Consider the following 21,194-nt stretch of genomic DNA (forward strand, 5'->3'; position numbering starts at 1 on the left):
AGCACACGGGTGCACTCCTGGAACTTGTTCTATTATGGGCCTGGAACCGCAGACCTCGGGGATACACTCGTTTTGAACCGTAGGCCGAGCACGTCGTTGATGATCCTCCTCGTTTCGAGGTAGCCAAAACGCGGGTCACGGACGAGCAGAACTTCGTCTCTGCTCTACGCTATCACGGAACTGGGGTACTTGCGTTGCACCGATAACTTATACTCCCAAAAGGGGACTAGGTCACGCTCTTTGCTTGCGAAAACCTGCAAGCAAAGAGTTTTCGCCATCGCATTCCGCGAGTTCCCTGATTTCGTATCGCGGCCGTCGCTAATCGAGAAAACGCTGATGTTTCGCGGATTCCAGAGCAAGACCTCATTGGAATGGCGAAAGACGAAAATGGATTATATCTAGGGACGTAACAAAGGCGTGAATACGGCACGGTACTATCGTCCCAATCAAAACCGTGATGATTTTGTGTCAACCATTTTATTTGTCTTAATTTTGCTTTCGACGGATTTTCTTAGCAAATGGCGGTGCAAAGATGAAACATTGTACACGATTCCCATTCTGAAAGATGCTAAGTTCCTTTACGAAAAACTCGTTCGTATCGCTTTCGAAGCCTTGAATGTCTACGAATGTTGGTACGTTCATTTTGCTTAGTTGAATTTGTGGTGTGAAATGACTGGCTTTGCGGCGGAATGATCATATAAACCCTCTTCCACTTAAGAGAGTTTGCGCACTACATTGGTCAGTGGATTGTACTGCACGATACGATCGTGAATGATCAAACAGTAAGCGTTAGTATTTTCAGGAACGTTTTCACTACACTCAAAATCGATTCTTACATCGATTGTAGCGCTTTTTATCGATTCGTTCTGATACGAGCAATCAACGACAACGAACGGGCCGAAGCCGGAAAGGAGTATTTTATCACATCGCGCCGTAATATGACTTTCTGAAATTTGCATACATGTCGTAAAGGACAGATTGTCTATTATTATTAAAGCGAAGATTCAAATTGTCATATGGATCTGATTCCGAATTTAAATAGAATCGAAAATTAGTGAGTTTGCAGTTATCAAATTTGATGATATGTCTATTGAGCCTATTTTTTTTATCCGTTTGTAATGCAAATATTACATATCGAGGTTTTTCTAATTGCGTAGCCGCTCTAATGCCCCATGTATGTTTAGTGGTTGCTTGTAACATTGGATACTCGTATAAGTCCCAGGAACGGTGACTCATAATTATCGTTTGACCGTTTTCAAGGATACGTAACAATGAAAGTTTGTGTCTTTCTTCGAGAGTGTCATGTGGCACCCTACACTGTACTTTGTATAGTTGCAGCGTGTATTTTGAACAATCTATTCCAAAAACAGCGTTTTTGTCGTCTCGCGATCGAATCAGAATCAATTCATGATGCGCATTAATCACTATTCGTTTGTAATCTTCGCAGAAACCGAGCAGCATATTTAGAGGAACACAAAAGTCAAAGTAGCCTCCTGCATTGGGTATGTCTATCCAACCAGCGTTTTCAAGCATCTTTGATCTTGTATTTGTCAACGATACTCCATTTTTTATCACAGTTGTTATTCCAACGTTTTTACAACGATCGATCTCCACGCCGCCGTTTAATTCATATCGAATTTCATCCAACATAAATGCTGCGCAATTTATTTCTAGTCCAGCTGAAGTTCCTGCAATATTGTCATCGTTGAGAATGAGTTTTCTCTCGACGTAAAGGTAACTCTCACTAGGAAACGTGTACAAATCTTGTTGTTGAATGGGAATTCGTATTTCGTCATTGTTTCCGAACGTTGTGTTGGCGTATGGGCTGTAACTGTGTAATTCGATCTTTGTAATTCGATCGTCAGAAATCGGTAAACTGGCAATGTTCGATGGATCCATCATTTTCGTTTCTTAATCACAAAACCCAACGATTGCAGAAATTGCACGTTTTTGTCGCTCAAATCTTGCGATGTGTTCAGTTTGGAGATATTGTCCTTACTAAATGATTGTAAAGAGTCATCACCGTTTAATACATGATTATCTTTCTTTCAACCGTGGTAATTGCTGCTGTAACTACAATTTGTGCATTTGTGATTGAAGTTCTGGTTCCATCCATTTTCTAACGACCCTTTTAGCAACTCGTTCAATGGGATGCCCAATAATGCATTCGGCGGATTGTTGATGGGTTGAGTTTTAGCATCTGTGTACAACAGCAATATTTCCAGTAATGTTTGGCATAAGTGTTGCTTGCTCTCTTGAAAGGCTATTAAATGAACAGATATTTAACGTATATTAAACGGACCGTTCGCGTCGTCGGAGCGTTGGACGATGTGCTCTTGCAATGTGTTCGGTTTGGATATATTCCCTCCACTGAATGAGTGTATAATTGTTATCATTTTTTACATTATTATCCTTACTGCAGCTGTTGCATCTGTCGTCAAATGTTCAGCATGCCGTTCGAGCTGTTCAGCGGGCCGTTCGAGCTGTTCAACAAACCGCTCGAGCCGTTCAGTGTGCCGATCGAGCCGTTTAGCGGGCCGTTCGCAAAAATAATTCAAGGTCGTGGGGGTGGGGGTCTCATAGGTGTCAAATTTCAATTCAAGGTCATGAGGGGTGATGTGGGGTGTTATAGGTGACGCCAAAACTAGTTCAAGGTCAAAAGGGTGCTAGACCGGTTCTAATTCACTGGCGACAGCATTTTTTTTTTGCTGACTCAGCAGAAATTTGACACCCTCAGCAGAAATATGATCCCCCCCCCCAACTTGAACTGATATGTGACACCTTGGGGGGGGGGTATCATATTTCTGCTGAGGGTGTAAATTTCTCCTGAGTCAGCAAAAAAAATGCTGACGCAAGTGAATTAGAACCAGCCTAGCCTCGTTACTTCTATGGTTACTCTTTTCCTTGGTTATCTCTTTTTATTCTTAATTTTTTTCTCTTTTTTTTCGAAGACTCAAAAATAACGTCGTTTTCATATACTTGCTCTTTTTGGCGTTCTTTCGTAATATGGCGGCCGGTTTAAAAATTTTGCATGTGCGCATGCGCATGTTCCGAAACTTTATAGATTCTACTATCGATTTTCTATGTTTGATTCTTTTCGCTGATTGGTAGATAGGCCCTCTTTAGTCTATCTTTATGAACAATTCTAGTCTTTTTTGGACCTACTTGTAATTCTATATTATTTCGTTCTATGTTCCTCAAAACAGAGTATGGCCCAGTGTATTCTTTTTACAGCTTGTTTTCTCTCGGTGGATTCAATAGCATGACTTGTTTTCCCGTTTCATAATTTACTGGACGCATCCTTCTATCATAATAATATTTCTGTCTGTATTTCGATTGCTCTAAATTTATTTTTGCAGTTTGTCTAATTTCATATAAAGTTTGTAATAATCTGTCCACGTAGTCAGGGTACGTTTTTAAGCTATCTGATGGTGCAAAACTTCAACGGTAGTCTTGCCTTTTTTATCCGACTTCGAAATGGAGGGGGATACTCAATTCGATGTGTAGGTTTTTTTATCCGAATTCGAAAAGGAGGAGGATACTCAATTCGATCAGTATATATATATATATTTTATTTTTTCTGGCTTTGTTCACCGATTACTCCGAGATGGATGGACCAATCGGAATGAAATCTTTTGCATCTTGTAGGATATGTCTTCCGATTGGTCCCGTTATAAAAACATTTCGCATTTTTTTATTCCGAACGATATTCATTATTGCAAAATACATTCTGGTTCAAGGAATGCACCGATTGTGATGAAAGTTTTCACATTTCGTAGATCATTCCACGATGATTCCATTTCCCAAAATTTATGTAACTTCTTACTGTTAACGACTATTGTTATTATAATAAAAAGCCTATTCTTTAGGGTTACCCTCCAAGGAATATACCGACCGCGATTTTTAAAAATTGTCCCTGCAAGTAAACTTCGTCAGTTTCTTTACCAATTGGTTGCTAATACGCTATCCTTCAAATACTGCTCGTTCCACTAAAAAGTGTGAAATAAAATAATTTTTAACAAAAAAAAATCCGACTTCGAAATGCACTAAAAAGTATAAAATAAATTCTATTTCATTTACATCTGTATTCCACAGCTATTAATACAATCTATTATACTAAATATATTTCAACCTTTTCGGAGGCGGCGCAAAATTAAAAGTACCTGACTATACGATCCTGCCAATAACAATTTGATTGCGGTATGGCAAACTGTCGTAAGAAAACATATTCGAAACGTTATAGATATGACAGAAAACATTTGTAATTGTAGCGATTGTACAGTGTGATTCTCTCGGAGCGCAACACAATAGCCGCCCCGCACAATGGAACCCTGCTGTATTTGCGGGTAAAAAGACCCAGGAGGTCAAGTCGAGGACCCAATACTTGGGTCTGGCGACTTGACCTCCTGGGGCGGCTATTGTCTTGCGCTGCGAGAGAATCACCCTGTATCAGAAGTTGGCAGCACTTCTGATGTACACTGAGTTGCATTGAACTTGTCGCAGTGAAGTTGGCTACAAATTCACTAACACATTCACGCCGTAGCGTCGGTGAACCGATCTCGCCATCGGCTCACCGACGCGGCGTGAATGTGTTAGTGAATTTGTAGCCAACTTCACTGCGACAAGTTCAATGCAACTCAGTGTACATGTATACTGCATTTCAGGAGAAACCATACTTAACTTGCGCAGCTCACTAGGTCTAGGGAGATTTTTAATAACGTGTGAGATTCCCCTCTACAGCTTGCTTCTTAATTTGCGATCATATAAATGGTGGACAGAAATATATTACGTACGATAATTGATAAGGGATGATGATATGGTAAAGATACACGATATAATGAAATTCCTATTATTTTTCAAAGAAAAAATTATATGTTTAATTTTGCGCCGCCTCCGAAAAGGTTGAAATATATTTAGTATAATAGATTGTATTAATAGCTGTGGAATACAGATGTAAATGAAATAGAAATTATTTTACACTTTTTTTGTGTATGTTCACTGATGAATCCGAGACGTATGGACCAATCGGAACGAAACTTTTTGCGTCTTGTAGAATATAACTCTCCATTGGTCCCGTAACAAAAATATTTTGCATTTTTATCCGACTTCGAAAAGGAGGAGAATACTCAATTCGATGTGTATTTTTTTTTTTTTTTTTTATGTATGTTCACCGATTACGCCGAGACGGATGGACCAATCGGAACGAAACTTTCTGCGTCTTATAGAGTATAACTCCCGATTGGTCCTGTAAAAAAAAAAATTTTGCGTTTTTTCATTCCTAATGATTTTTTCTTCTAAATGTATGTTCGCCGATTACTCTGATACGGATGGACCAATCGGAACGAAACCATTTGCGTCTGGTAGAGTAGGTCTCCCGATTGGTCCCGTAAAAAAAATATTTTGCATTTTTTCATTCCTAACGACATTTTTTTCTAAATGTATGTTCGCCGATTATTCCGAAACGGATGAACTAATCGGAACGAAACCTTTTGGATCTTCCAAAGTATGTGAGCAGATTGGTCCCGTTAAAAATACATTTTATATTTTTTCATTTCGAACGCTTTTTATTGCAGAAAAACGTACTATTTCATGTACGTGCGCCGTACGTTCGCCGATTACTCCGAGACGGATAGACCAATCGGAACGAAACTCCTTGCATCTTGTAGAGTATATCCCGCACTTGGTCCCGTCAGAAAGGCATTTTGCATTTTTTCATTGCTAACGATTTTTTTGTAAGAACGTAATGCTTGATTTACATTTTTCACCGATTACCGCGAGACGGATGGACCAGTCGGATCGAAAATTTTGCATCTTGTAGAGTATATCTTCTAATTGGTCCTGCAAAAAAATTGTTGTATTTTTTCATTCCTAACGACTTTTATCGCAAAATACGTAATACTTCATTTATATCTTCCGGCGTTTATGCTGCAGGGAATGTACCGATTGCGATGAAACCTTTCACATTTAGTAGGAAGTTTATCCGCGATGATCTCACTTGCAAAAATGTATGAAATTTGTTGTTTATTAACAATTTAAATTCGGTCAATTTTTTTTCGGTTTATGGTTATTAGCTAAGCAACAGAAATCTAAAATCACGTGACACTATCCTACAAATACTACTGGTTCCACTAAAAAGTATGAAATAAAATAATTTTTAACAAAAAAAACATCCGACTTCGAAATGCACTAAAAAGTATAAAATAATTTCTATTTCATTTATACCAATATTTCATAGCTATTAATAATATCTACTAATCGTTAAATAGGATACCAAATACATTTCAAAGTTTTCGGAGGCGGCGCCAAATTAAAAATACCCGAACAAACGATGCTGCCAATAACGATTTGATTGCGGTATGGCAAACTTGGTAATTAATAAGTCGTAAGAGAAAAAGCGGAACGTTATAGGTCCGACTGAAAACATTTGTAATTGTAACGATTGTATCAGAAATTGGCAGCACTCCTGATGTACATGCACTATACTGCAGTTCACAGGAGACCATACTTAACTCGCGCAGCTCACTAGGTCTAGAGAGATTTTTAATAACGCGTGTTATCCCCTCTTCAGCTTGTTTCTTATTATACTTTGCGATCATATAAATGGTGGGCAGAAATATATGACGTACAATAACTGATAAGCGGTGATGATATTGTCAAGTTTCACGATACAATGAAATTCCTATTATTTTTCGAATCATGCGAATTCATCTCGCAGAGCACTACCCGTAATAACGAAACATGAGCTCCGCCCACTTGGTATGCCACGAAAAGACTGGGTGACCGGGTCAATGATTGCCTTACGGAGCTCTATTGAAATCTATAATAAATTTATTGATTATACATAACATAGCAACCCTAATGAACTACTCCTTTTTAACAATTCAATTTTAATGAATATTGTAATATATGAATATTGATACCTTGAAACGACGAGACGATCTAGAATGAAGAACTCTTATAACCCGAAGGCTTAATAGATCGCATGTTTTGCCTCGTTGAGAATATAATGTATAATGCCGTGCGCCAGAAATAGAAATGAACAGACTTACCAGGATAATCTACAGTAATTGCAAGATAGTATATTTGCATAGATTAATTCGCTGATGGTTTTCTGAAGATCTGGAACACCAAAGGAGAGGATGTAGATTTTGAAACACGCACGCATTTGCCGGACGCGGTCCAACTGTTCAGCTATGTGAACCTGGCACCCGACTTTCAAAAAATTAACTTTCTTTTTCATAAAATGGTAGTATATCGTTTGTAGTTGATTGTAGTAAAAATATTTTCGTTTGTAGTTGGATCAATTAATAAATAAACAAAATTGAAAAATTGACCCGCACCCGACATTGAGATATTTCAAATCGGTTTTTTGCATGTGATAGAGAATCGTTTGTAGTTGATTGTAGTGAAAATAGTTTCGTTTGTAGTTGAATAGTTTAAAAGTTATACGTGATTGTTTATACCCATCAGCCAACTTCGTCAATTTTTAATATTTTTCAAATCTGTTTTTTCCATGTGATAGGGAATCGTTTGTAGTTGTTTGTAGTGAAAAAAGTTTGGTTTGTAGTTGAATAGTTTAAAAGTTACAGCCGATTGTTTATACTCCGAAGAGGTAACTTTCTCAATTTTTAATATTTTTGAAATCCGTTTTTTCCATCTGACAGGGAATCGTTTGTAGTTGTTTGTAGTGAAAAAAGTTTCGTTTGTAGTTGAATAGTTTAAAAGTTATACGTGATTGTTTATTCCCATCAGCCAACTTCGTCAATTTTTAATATATTTCAAATCCGTCTTTTCCAACTTGTTCGGAATGGTTTCTAGGTGTTTGCAGTGACTGTATTGGATACTTGGGCATAAAATAAAATATGGATATTATGTTTCTGCAGAAGTGTTCGCGCAGTGGCTTTCATGACTCGTTCTTTCAAATCATTATGAATTTCCCACTGACCAGTAATTCGTTTAATGATCGCGAAGTAATGAGCATCAATGTAGATAATCGCGGAAACAAATTTATATGTATAATTATCGTAAACCAGCTTTTCTGGTATTTCCTCAACTGTAAATTGTTTTCTGCAATTGGGATAATTCATTCGAGCTGAAAGCAAAGCGTTTCCAACATCTTCGATGTTAAGCACCATATGATTGCCTCCCGAATGAATTTTCGTAATATTGGTACTTTTGCATCGTGAACACGTGTTTGTATGACTTGGTTTACAAGCTTCATTTACGGCTTCTTGTAGACCTGCCAGGCCGCATCTAAATATAAAGGCTGGGTTAAGATGTAATACCGGCGTAATGATTGACTCTTCTATTAAGCAATTAGTGCATCCAACGGTTATTTCAAGAGACGGCACATCACGAAGAATTAATTTTTCCTGCAGATGTGAAATGTTAATCGAGCAATCAATTATTCCATCTTTTATTGCTTTAGTGGCACTTAAGATACGTCCTCGTTCTTTATATAATTTTCGACACACCCATCGTTGACAGTGTCTGAATAAATGTAGATATGTAGATGTTATTTTTTACAAGATACTCGGAATATGTTTGGAAATCATGATAAGCAACTAAAATGGTTTGAATAGTAGAATCGAACGCACATGTGTTGCGTACGCTAACGATCTGTTTACCGATATTTATTGGTTTTAAAGAATTTCCATTTACAAGCATCGGTACCACTGGGGTAAATTTTGGCCGTTTGTGAATAATCTCGATATCAGGACATGCGGTGAGATATTTACCTCGTTTGTTCGCTCTATCTGATATTTTTGATTTAATTGGATTTGTCTTTTTAACAAGACCTTTCCAATTTTCGGTCTCGTTATGAAAGGATGTTTCCGAGGGAACAGTGTAAATAATATCTCCCGATTGGGGTAAAACATTTGTTACATCTTTTACCAAGTCCTCCGATTTATCAATGTGAGACTCGTCGCTTATTTCATTTATTACTGACCCGATCGAATTGTCAACAAAATCTTCAGATCCTCTTGTGCTATCGGTGGCTACTTCTTCACGTGAGTTTATTAGCGAAAGATTTCTTTTCTTAGTTTCTTTTTTCGGTACATTCAATAGTTTAGTAATTCCCATCAAAGATCTAAGATGAATAACGAGATATTTGTCTACTCTGATAGCCTTACCCTTTCTAAAAACTTGATGTTTTAGTTCCCGAAAGTATTCTTCACTTCGAGCCGAACTAGCAACATGTATATCTCTTAACTCTACGAGAGTGGAGTTTTGTTGTTCATTGGGTACCGTTGTCATTACAGCTGTCCATAAAACAAACTGTTTCGATAATTTGAATAAAGAAGAACCAAAATGAGGGCAATGGTATGGATTTAATCCACCTTGTTTTAAGTTCTGAATGCTACCTGTTTCGATTTTTTTCATAATTACATTAAGTGGATTGCTCGATAAAGATATCTCGTCAAAAACATCGCAATGTTCCAGCAAAATGGAATCATTGTTTTCGGGATTGTTTGGCATATCGTTAGAAAGATGATAAGATTTCAAACGATTCATAATTCCATTGTGGGCAGCGAAACAATGACTTTCTTTATCCTCAATATTTTCATAAGTCGAAAATGCTACTGATAAAACGTCCGTGCATATTTGAATGAACTCGTCAATCTTTGTGCATGTAGTCAAGAAACCGACGCAGCGCAGATAAAAGTCTTTTTTCTGAGGAGATTCATGTTTGAAACAGCTCCAACGGGCAACTAATTTTATCAGATGTGCAATGTCAATGCGAATAAGACATCGAGGATGTTGGACACGCATTGATGATGAGCTGTTATCGAAGACAATACATTTCTCGATGTATGTTTGAATATCTCTGTTATTGAATGCTAAAGAAGTTGCATTCAAAAGTGCAGGTGAGTAATATATGATTACTTGTTTCTGAATCGACCCTCCGGAACGCAACCACTCCCGCATCCAATACGTTAATGTGTTGGTATCGTGCTTTTCGGAAATCAACTGAAATAAAGGCAAAATCTTCTGGCGATAACCACAAACGGCCTGGTAAAAATAAACGACTCGTTTCGAACCGTCGGGTTTTGGAATCTGTTTTACTAGTCCGCCAGTTGCATCGATACTAATACTACCAATATTATCTTCGTTCTGAAATTTTTTATACAGAAATAGCTGTGTGGGACTCCAATACATCACATAAAAATGATCCAGCCCAATCTCATAAATACAGCCATTAAATTCTTCACCATACTTCATGTCCCACACTGAAGTAAGAGCCGCTTTAACTTTAAACAATCCCAACTCTTTATATTGAGTTTCCTGTTTCATTTTACGCGCAACATCTTCCGATGGTAGGTTGGCCTATGCAACATCTCCAAAATCCATTAATTTATTAGCTTCATTCCGTCGCCAAGCGTAAGTAGATGTACCTTGTAATTCTTTTCCAATGCGCATTCGTCAATAACCACGAACTTGCCGCTTCTTTTCATGTACGATCATGCGAGAATCGAAGGTGGAAATATATAAAATCGGACTATCTTCAGTCGGTTCGGTTTTACAATATATATGAATTTCGGAATTGCATTCCGAGCAACTATCTTTAATCGACAAGAATATCCCGCCAGGATTTCGATTTATTTTTGCATTTTTAAACGCGAAGGGACAGGGCAATTTGAGATGACTTCATAAAATGTCGTATACCGGGTCCGACCAACCAATAACGAGTACGTCGTATTCGCGATCTTTGTATTTTGCGATATTTAATTTCAGACTGTCCCATTCGCTTTCCGACAATGTGATTGATTTTCGCAGAAGTGGTAATACGCAATTTGTTTTACTCATCGACCAATTTGGATCGTCTTTCAAATTGTCTGTTACCATTGTATCGAAACTTTCGTCTTTGGCATATTCCAATGTTTCGATTTTATGTATTTGATCAAAAACATTATTTCTATTTTTTGACAAATAAAGGTAGATATAATCCTTTGTCATTGTACCTTTTAATGCATGAACCGCTGTTGTCCAAACGTCATTATTCCATGCCAAAAGTTTACCTTCATTATCAATAAACCAAAGCTCTTTAAGAGCATCATAAATTTCATTGGGCGATTTCGTCGGCAATCTAGGCATTTTTATATTCTTGTTGAAACTGATTGAAATGAGACCCGTTTGTTTGTATTTGCTGAAAGCAGAATTTTTCTATTCGCTCAAAGCAGAATTTTTCTATTCGCTCGAAGCAGAATTTTTCGATTCGCTCAAAGCAGAATGTTTCGATTCGCTCAAAGCAGAATTTTTTATTCGCTCAAAGCTGAATTACTTTTTCTTATTTGTATACAAAAAGAAATAAATAAATAAAATTGGAATTATGAAATTACTTGTACGTATTATGCACTCTTCAACGGAATATACTGATATTCGATTGAAAAGAGCGTCGCAAAGTATGAATTCCAACTGACTGCTGTTCGCTATCCCTAACTTGGCCGTCGAAAAAAATGTGCGTCTCATTGGTCGTGCCCCGCCTTTCCTCACACGGCTTGCAGCCGCAACGTATTATTGGTCGAAGGAGTTACATCTACTGACTAGGCTCGTGTAAGATAAAGTGATCGGCGTTGTGTGCGAAGGATCCCTCCTTTTCTCTGCGCCGGCCGAAAAAATGGTGTGATATTGCCCTACCACCAATTTTCTCGAGCCCAATCATTCACTTCATCAATTGAAATAGATTAATAACAAAACTAATCCGATTAACGTCGTGTTTTGGGTTATTTTAATCAAAAAAATATCACAAATCTGTTGATAAAAGTTTCATAGCAAATAATTATTGAAATAAAAAAAAAATGTTTAACACTTTACAGAGCGCTCACATAACATGTGTTACACTGTACAACAAATTTTGACTTTCTTTTCATTTCGTAACTGCCACTATGAAATTGTTATAGATTTTTGCAAGTTGGATACGAATCTGAAATCCGTTTCTCAAAAACTACGACCTAGAGAGAAACGGATTTCAGATTCGTATCTAGCTTGCAAAAATCTATAACAATTTCATAGTGGCGGTTACGAAATCATTTGGCTGTTGCACAGTGTTATTGGCTGTGTGATGATTTCTGTAAACGTTATAGAAGGATAACATAATACACATAATTGGCACGTGTCAGGGTCAATGCATTTGGGGCTTTGACCTGCTTTTCAAAGGTATCGAAGGTGTCGATGTCGGAACCCTATGTCTGTCATCGGACTCGGGTCCAGCGATAAGTGATACTCTAACGCGACGAATTCTAACAGTCACGGATGTTTTGTTTATGAATCGGCAATTTATTTCTTTCTTTTGTATTATTTTTTTTGTAATTTGAAGTACAAGTATTTAATTATTTGTGTTTGTTTGTATTGTTTTTTTTATTTAAAATGTGTGTGTTTGCATATGTTCAATTATTTCGTGATTTTATATAAAGTTTTTTTTTTATTAATTCATTAGAAATATTGCCGGCCCCTGGCAAAGTTTCGCTGCGTAGATGTGCGGCCACTAAAGCGTTAATATTTTAAAGCGTTAATAGTATTTTTATAGGTATTAAAAATTTACAATCACAAATTTTCAGGACTATCTATGGGTTTAGTAATCTGAATGGGGCTAGGAAAAATTATTTTGTACTTTTTAGTCCGTGTTCAAAACATGGTATTGTGGCGACAATGGGAGTTCTGCGTGGGAAACGAGTGTTTCTGGACAGTGTCTTCGGTCGTTCAGGCCGTCGAGTGGAAGGAACCATAAAGCAATTAAACGGTTTCGTTTTGCAGGCTCGACGGTCGCTTGCTGGGCGGCCGAGGAGGTCTCGGTCCCTTTCTGTTCGGAATTTCCTAGAGTCGATATTTTGTCAATACATTATACATACAGGGTGTTCGACAACAGGTGGGCAATATTTTAAGGGGTGATTCTAGGGATCAAAATAAGACGAAAATCAAGAATAACGAAATAGCGTTTACGGCTTTATTTTCCAGTTTTTTAAAGTTTAAAAATTCGAGTAAAAAGCGCCAGAAACCTGCAATCCTCTCAGTACCGACGACCTAACGTCAGGTCAGCAGGGGTTGGTATAGTCATAACCAAGAATCATTGAATAGTAGAAACTTACCTCGTGCTATTCAGTTTCTCGGTACTGCAGCATTCGGCTTCGATTCTTAGTTATGACTGTACCGACCCCTGCTGACCTGACGTTCGCTAGTCGGAGCTGAACGGATTGCAGGTTTCTGGCGCTTTTTACTCGAATTTTTAAACGTTAATAACTGGAAAATAAAGCCGTAAACGCTATTTCGTTGTTCTTGATTTTCATCTTATTTTGATCCCTAGAATCACCCCTTAAAATATTGCCCACCTGTTGTCGAACAGCCTGTATATTGCGCTGGAATAAGTTCATTCCCCGTAATCATTAATAATCTTTGATATCCTCTGAAAGAGGACATCCCAGTGATATGCTAGCATTAGGATGTCCCCTCAGAGGGGACTACGGAGTGCAAGTTCCATCGTTGAAATAGGATTGTTTTACAGACATATGTAAATCCTACAGAAAGTACATTACATGCAAAAAAAGGTAACGCCAAGTAGATTGGGCACTATATGGTACATATTTTGTGAATTTTCTAAAAAAGTAATGGATATCATGCAAAACCAGCCAAGTATTGAGTTATATATATTTTTCTAATTATTTATACTTGTGTAACATCCTACAAGAAGAATAAACAAGAAGAATGAACAACAACAATTAATAATTAGTATTTATTAAAATATTTATTCAATTTTTTTTTTTTCGTTTTTATATAATTACAAAGTGTAACAGTTCGTTTATTTATTTTTGTATTACATTGATTTAAATAATTATATTCATGCTTAATAACCGAACAGAATCTTATATTTATTAATATTTACATTTTAACAAAAATTTTATATACTACGATAATTCTACCACGTCGATAAATTCTACCATGTCGATAATTCTACCGCGTCGATAAAAGATCGACACAGCGCGCGAAATAAATAGAGAGAGATAGCAATAGCGAATAGAAAGAGATAGGAACAAGCGCAGAGTAGAAAGAGACGGCAATAGCGCGTAGACAGAGATAGCGATACGCACGGAGTCACGTACGCACCGGTCAAAGTCCGAACACTTCCGGTATCGAAAACACAGGTAGAAAAAACTGCTACGTCAGCAGTTCTCCGGTATAAATACGAGAGTGCCGCGCAAAGAATTTTCACTTCGATTCTGATCGTAGTCCGAGACGGGTCTATGATACGATTTATATAGAATTCAGTAATCTTAGACTCTTTTGTCGGCAAAACGGCAAAGGTACCGCGTCAGACCCGGGGCGCTCAACTATCGGTTCGCAGCGGTTCTCCTACGTGTCAGGTTCGCACCCAAGCTTAACGAGCGAGCGAAAGCCGAAGCTCCTTGGATGCGGCCTATCAGTACACTGGCTCTAGAGCGACGATACCGTTTTGCAGAGTTCGCTACCAAGTATAACGAGCGAGCGAAAGCAGAAGCTCCTTGGATGCGGCCTGTTCATTGACGGCTAAGTTGCCCAGAAACCGAACTGCGGCCGAACGAGCCAACTCCTACAGCGTCGGAACGGATCTTGGCCAATTTCCCGACAATTCTTTCGAATCATTTATATTATATTAAATTAAATTAAATTATATTAAATTATAAATTCAAGTTTTATAATCGTATCTAGAACCGCATTTACTAATCAATTTATTCACTCTGTATTTTTTTATTTTAGGTTGAATTATTTTTGTAATAATCAAATTTTCTTTTATTGTATTCCAATTTAGGCACAAACACGATTGTTAATTTCTTTGTATTTTTCAATCCAGGGCGTACTCATTGTACATTACTAATACCATTATTTTCTTTTGTATTTCAAACACAGGGCGCAACATTTGTTACATTAATTCAATTCAATATTTAATTACTTAAATTCATTATTTAAATTCAATATTTAATCACGTTATTACGTTCAATATTCTTTAATATTACTTACCTTCTTTTTTTTAATTTTATTTTTATATTATACACAAGACACCACATTTAAATTTCTTGAATAAACTTACATATTATCATTTTGAGAAAGGAATCTAGCGTTGGATTTTACTCCTTTGCCGCGTGCCACCCGAGCCTATAATCCCTTCTTATAATTGATACATAATATATATATATCATAAAATACGAGTCGCCTTCTCATAGGGAACCGCTCTCCCTACGCGTCGGTGCAGTGGCGTGCTCGCGAATAATTCCGGGACGTTACACGTAGTATATTATATAAAAAAATTTGGTGACAGCGGTGGGATTGGTCGAGTCATTGAAACAGGTAGAATCCGTCGAGTCAGTTCGGTTCATACAAATTTTCTTTTCGACAGTGTGGCAATAGAATACAATTCTTAGCGGACGTTGGAACCTTTCTTAAAACAAATTAGAAGATAAGCATAGATATAATTAATTATATAAGTACATATTAATAAATTAAAGAAAAGAAAAAGAAAAAAAAAATAATAATAATAATAAATAAATATATATATAATAAACAAAAATATATATATATATATAAATAAGCAAGAAAAAGAAAAAAAAAAAAAGGATACATACGCAGAAATAAAAAAAAAAAAAAAAAAAATAATAATATTCACATATTAATAAATAGTTATAAGATGGCTAACGAAGCCAACGTACCAGTCGAGGGCAACCGACCAATTAGCATAAGGGATGCAGCGGACATAGTGCCACCTTTCGATGGCCACAACATATCCGTATATCAATTCACGAAGAATTGCCTTAATGCTAGAGGAATGATTTCACCGAACGCCGAATACGGCCTGGTCCAGCTAATTAAAAACAAATTATATGGAGAGTATTCGAGAGTAGTATTGAGCGGAGACTACAATACAATCGAACAACTAATTACGGTGTTAAAATCACGATTTGCTCCTTTGTACTCATCAATACAACTATACGGAGACATGTCGAAGATGGCTCAAATGGCGAACGAAGCAGTCGTCGACTATAGCAGCCGAGTCTCTAGTATCCTGCTGCAAATTCAGAACTGTAATGAAATTGAAGTTCCTGATCATACGCATCAATATAATGTATCTGCAGAAGCCAATGCTGTCAAAGCATTTCTGACTGGGATGAAACCAGAAATCTTCAGTCGATTGCGAAATTGCGAATTCGACACCTTAGACGATGCAATTAGCGCAGCTATCAAAGGCGAAGCGGAATACAAAGAAAACATGATGAGAACGAAGATAACTGAGGGATATACCCAGGCCGTTCAATGCAGCAATTGTTTTGGATACGGCCACAGCACCAACACCTGCAGTAGCCGTTCATTCCAAAGGCAGCAGGTATCATCAATCCAGTGGCAGCCAAAATATTGCCAGCATTGCCAGCGCCCGGGACATACGATTCAAAATTGCTGGTTCAACAATAACAACTTCAACAACAATAATAACAACAACTTCAACAGCAACTACAACAACTACAATAATTACAATCAGCCAAGAAATCAATGGATGCAACCAAACCGGGTTCCACAAAACCAAATCCCGGTAAACCAACTTCAAAATATGGGTCGTAATCCTTCATATCAACGCCAAGGAACGGGACAACCACCGGCTTTTCAACATCCGGCAAACCAACCTTTGGCGAATCCGACAAATCAAACCCCGGGAAATCAACCTCCTAATAACTGGTACCAAAGCACCGCAAACTGGAGAAGACAACAACCTCCAATATGCGCTTATTGCCAAAACATTGGCCATACTATTGAACAATGCAGGAAAAAAGCATACCAAGAAAAAATCAAAAATCAACCACAACAACAAACTACAACTCAAGAACCACAGGTACGTAAAGAAACAAACCTGTGTTTAAAAGCAAATTACGCAGAAAAACCTCCAAGCATCAAACTCATAAATGAAAATTTTCATCAAGGAGTAGCATCATTAATGATCGACACTGGATCAGATATAAATATTATAAAAAAAACATATCATATCAAATAAAGCGATAATTAATACAAATATTATCTTCGAATTAAACGGAATAACCGAAGGATATCTTTCAACCCTAGGCTACATCGAAATAAAAGCGCTGGATACAGAGTCCATATTCCACGTCGTGGAGGACCTTCCAATAGCACACGATGGAATACTAGGAACAGAATTCTTCAAGAATAGCGGAGCGAACATTGACTATGCCAAATCTATGCTAATAGTCAACAATTATATTATACCATTCCAAGAACCTTTAATCACCATACCATCAAGAACTAGGACAACAATACCTATCAAAATAGAAAATACAAAAGAAACAACGGGCTTTATACCAAAAATTGATATACATCCACAATTATACATGGGAAACGCAGTCGTAACAAACAGAACTGGAATAGCCTTCCTTCATGCAACAAATGTCTCTTCTGAAGAAATAAAAATTGAAATGCCTACCGTACAATTGGAACCATACGAAGAAATCAAAATAGAAGAAGAAGAAGAAACGCTATCAGACTCTACTAAACGCATAACCACACTATTTACATCACTTCGCCTGGAACATCTAAATAAAGAAGAAAAATCAAGCATAAAAAATTTAATTTCAAACAACGCTGATCGATTCTATTTAAACGAAGATGAACTTGGAGCTACAAACAAAATTTTTCATCGAATAATTACAACCGACGAAGCTCCAGTTAATATAAAGCAATATAGATACCCGCAAGCACTAAAAGAAGAAGTAAATAAACAAGTCAATGAATTATTAGAGAAAGATATCATCGAACATTCATCATCACCTTACAATTCTCCAATTTGGATAGTACCAAAAAAAGAAGATACACAAGGAAATAAATCATGGAGATTAGTTATCGATTTCAGAAAATTAAACGAAAAAACCATTAGCGACGCATATCCATTGCCAAATATAGTCGATATTCTGGATCAATTGGGAAGCGCAAAATACTTCTCAATATTCGACTTAAAGTCTAGCTTCCATCAAATACCCATGCATCCAGACGATAAGCACAAAACAGCTTTCTCAACGCCATTTGGACACTTCCAATTCAAAAGAATGCCATTTGGTTTAAAAAACGCTGCAGGTTCATTCCAGAGGCTTATGAACAACGTTCTGGATGGACTACAAGGGGTTGAAGCATTCGTGTATATTGACGACATAGTAATATATGCTAGTTCAATAGAAGAACACGAAACAAAATTTAATAGACTTATGGCAAGACTAAGAGAAGCAAACCTATATCTCCAGCCGGAAAAATGCGAGCTATTAAAAAAGGAAGTAGCCTATTTGGGACACATTATCACAGAAGATGGAGTGAAACCTGACCCAAAGAAAATAGAAGCGGTCAAAGAGTTTCCAGTCCCAAAAACAGTTAAAAATATTAGGCAATTCCTTGGTTTATGCGGATATTACAGAAGATTCATAAAAAATTTTTCAAAAATAGCTAAACCCTTATCAGATTTAACAAAAAAAGAACAAAAATTCGAATGGACGCAACAGCAACAACAAGCCTTCATCATCCTCAGAGACAAATTATGCGAAGAACCAATTCTTCAGTATCCAGATTTTACAAAACCTTTCAATATTACCACAGACGCATCCGGAATCGCCGTTGGAGCAGTACTAAGCCAAGGCGAAATCGGAAAAGATCAACCGGTATCATACACTTCAAGAGTTTTAAATAAGGCAGAAACTCAATATTCTGCCACAGAAAGAGAATTACTAGCAGTCATATATGCCGTAACTCATTTTAGGCCCTATATTTATGGAAGAAAATTTTATCTAATAACAGACCACAAACCATTAACGTGGCTGCATAATTTAACAGATCCTGCATCAAGATTAATGCGTTGGAAACTAAAACTAAGCGAATACGACTACGAAATTAAATATAAACCTGGAAAACAAAATATAAACGCCGACGCATTATCCCGAAATCCTATTATAACCCTACCAATTCAAGCGAAACGGAAACACTCTACCACGGATTCAAAAGAGTTAAAAAAGAAGAAACAATGGCACCAATATGCTACGAGACCTAGAGCAACCACTTCAACCACAGAATCAAGAGAAATTAAAAAGAAAAAACAATGGCATCAATACCCAACACGCCCTAGACCATCGACGACATCCAATTCTAGGGAATACAAAATGAAAAAGGAAACCCACCAGTATCCTACACGTCCTAGACCATCGACGACATCCGATTCTAGGGAATACGAAAAGAAAAAAGAAACTCACCAATATCCTACACGTCCTAGACCATCGACGACATCCGATTCTAGGGAACACAAGAAAAAAAAGGAAACTCATCAACACCCTACAAGACCGAGACCAACAACATCATCAAGTTCAAGAGAAATCAAAAAAAAGAAAGAAACACATCAATATCCAACAAGACGCCGAGACACATCTTCAGAACAAAACAGAAGAACAAAAAAGAAAAAACAATCATATCAACACGCCACACGACAAAGAGATACTTCCTCCGAATCCGAAAGAAGTATTGTAAGAAAGAAAACAACACACCAATATTCTACTCGCCAGCGAGATACTTCATCTGATTCAGAGAGAGAAATAAAAAAGGGAAAAATTACACAACACCACAAAAGACCACATAAAACAAGCAGCAGTCAACATCAAAAACGTCTAAAAGAAGATACTACTTCCAGTGAATCAGAATATTGCGATACTGATGAATTCCAAGATCAACAACACAGGAAGAGGAAAAAGGAAACATCAAGCTCTACAAACAAACAATATAAAAAGAGAAAACCGAACCAGGAAAAAATCACAGTAGAAATTCACCAATTACCTAAAAAACAACTAATTTCTGAACCTCCTAAACCACTTAAAAGGAGACATGAACCAATAATAATTGGTGATGAAATTGAAGATTTTGAAGAGGGAATAACTCTACCCAAACATATATATAGAGAACCACCCAAAATAGATTCATCTTCAGAAACAAAAAAAGCATCCTCAGAAATAAAAATATCATCATCAGAAATAAAAAAGGCATCTTCAGGAACAAAAAAAGCATCTTTAGGAACCAAAGAAGAATTTTCAGAGCTGAAAAAAGAAGAAAAAACTGATTCAGGAAGTACATCTACAGCACCTATAACTCCTATTAAAATTACTAAAGAAGAAGACCAACTTACCACACATAAAATAACACCACCAAAAGTGATCAGCAACCTACCAGTCACATCAAAAATAGTAGAGACAACTGACCACCTCTGGATGAAGAAAGGGATTGTAATTGTATTCCTAAATGAAGAGGGAAAACCAATAGATAATCAATCAAGAGAATTTTTACAAAAAGAAAAAATAAAAATACACATACCTCAACAGGAAGAAATTATCATACATTTAAAAAAGAAGAATAAAGAAATATTTGGCCTAGTAACACAATCAAGAGAAGACCTACCTAAAACACTAAAAATACTTTATCAAGAATTCCATAAAAGACAAAATCAAACATTTCCATCACATTATGTAAAGGAATCATTATCACACCACCTAAAGAAGAAAGAATACAGATCATTAAAAAAAACCATGAAAGCCCAGTAGGAGGACATAAAGGAATAAAAAAGAAATCACTGATTATATTAGAACCTGCATCAGTTGTCAAAAAGTAAAATTAGTAAGGATGAAAAACAAAGAACCTATGGTCATCACTGACACCCCTATTGATGCATTTGACAAAGTATCTTTAGACATATTAGGACCACTACCAATTACTACATCAGGAAATAGTTATATACTCACCATCCAGGATAATTTAACTAAATATTCAGCTGCAATACCTTTAATATCAACCACATCTGAAGAAGTAGCAAAAGCTTTTACAGAAAACTTTATATGCAAATTTGGTAGTCCAAAAGCCATACTTACAGACCAAGGTACATGTTTTACTGGTTCATTAATGAAGAAATTAGCCAAAACATTCCAGATCAAAACATACAGAACATCTTCATTCCATCCTCAATCAAATGGATCACTAGAAAGAAGTCATCACGTTTTAATAGAATATTTAAAACATTATATTTCAAAGGAAAAACATTGGGATGAATGGTTACCACAGGCAATGTTCTCCTATAACACCAGCATCCACGAAGGAACGAAATTTACACCACATGAATTAATTTTCGGAAAGAAAGCTCGACAACCATCAAG

This window comes from Osmia bicornis, unplaced genomic scaffold (assembly GCF_907164935.1).
Source record: "Osmia bicornis bicornis unplaced genomic scaffold, iOsmBic2.1, whole genome shotgun sequence".
Taxonomy (NCBI): Eukaryota; Metazoa; Arthropoda; class Insecta; order Hymenoptera; family Megachilidae; genus Osmia; species Osmia bicornis.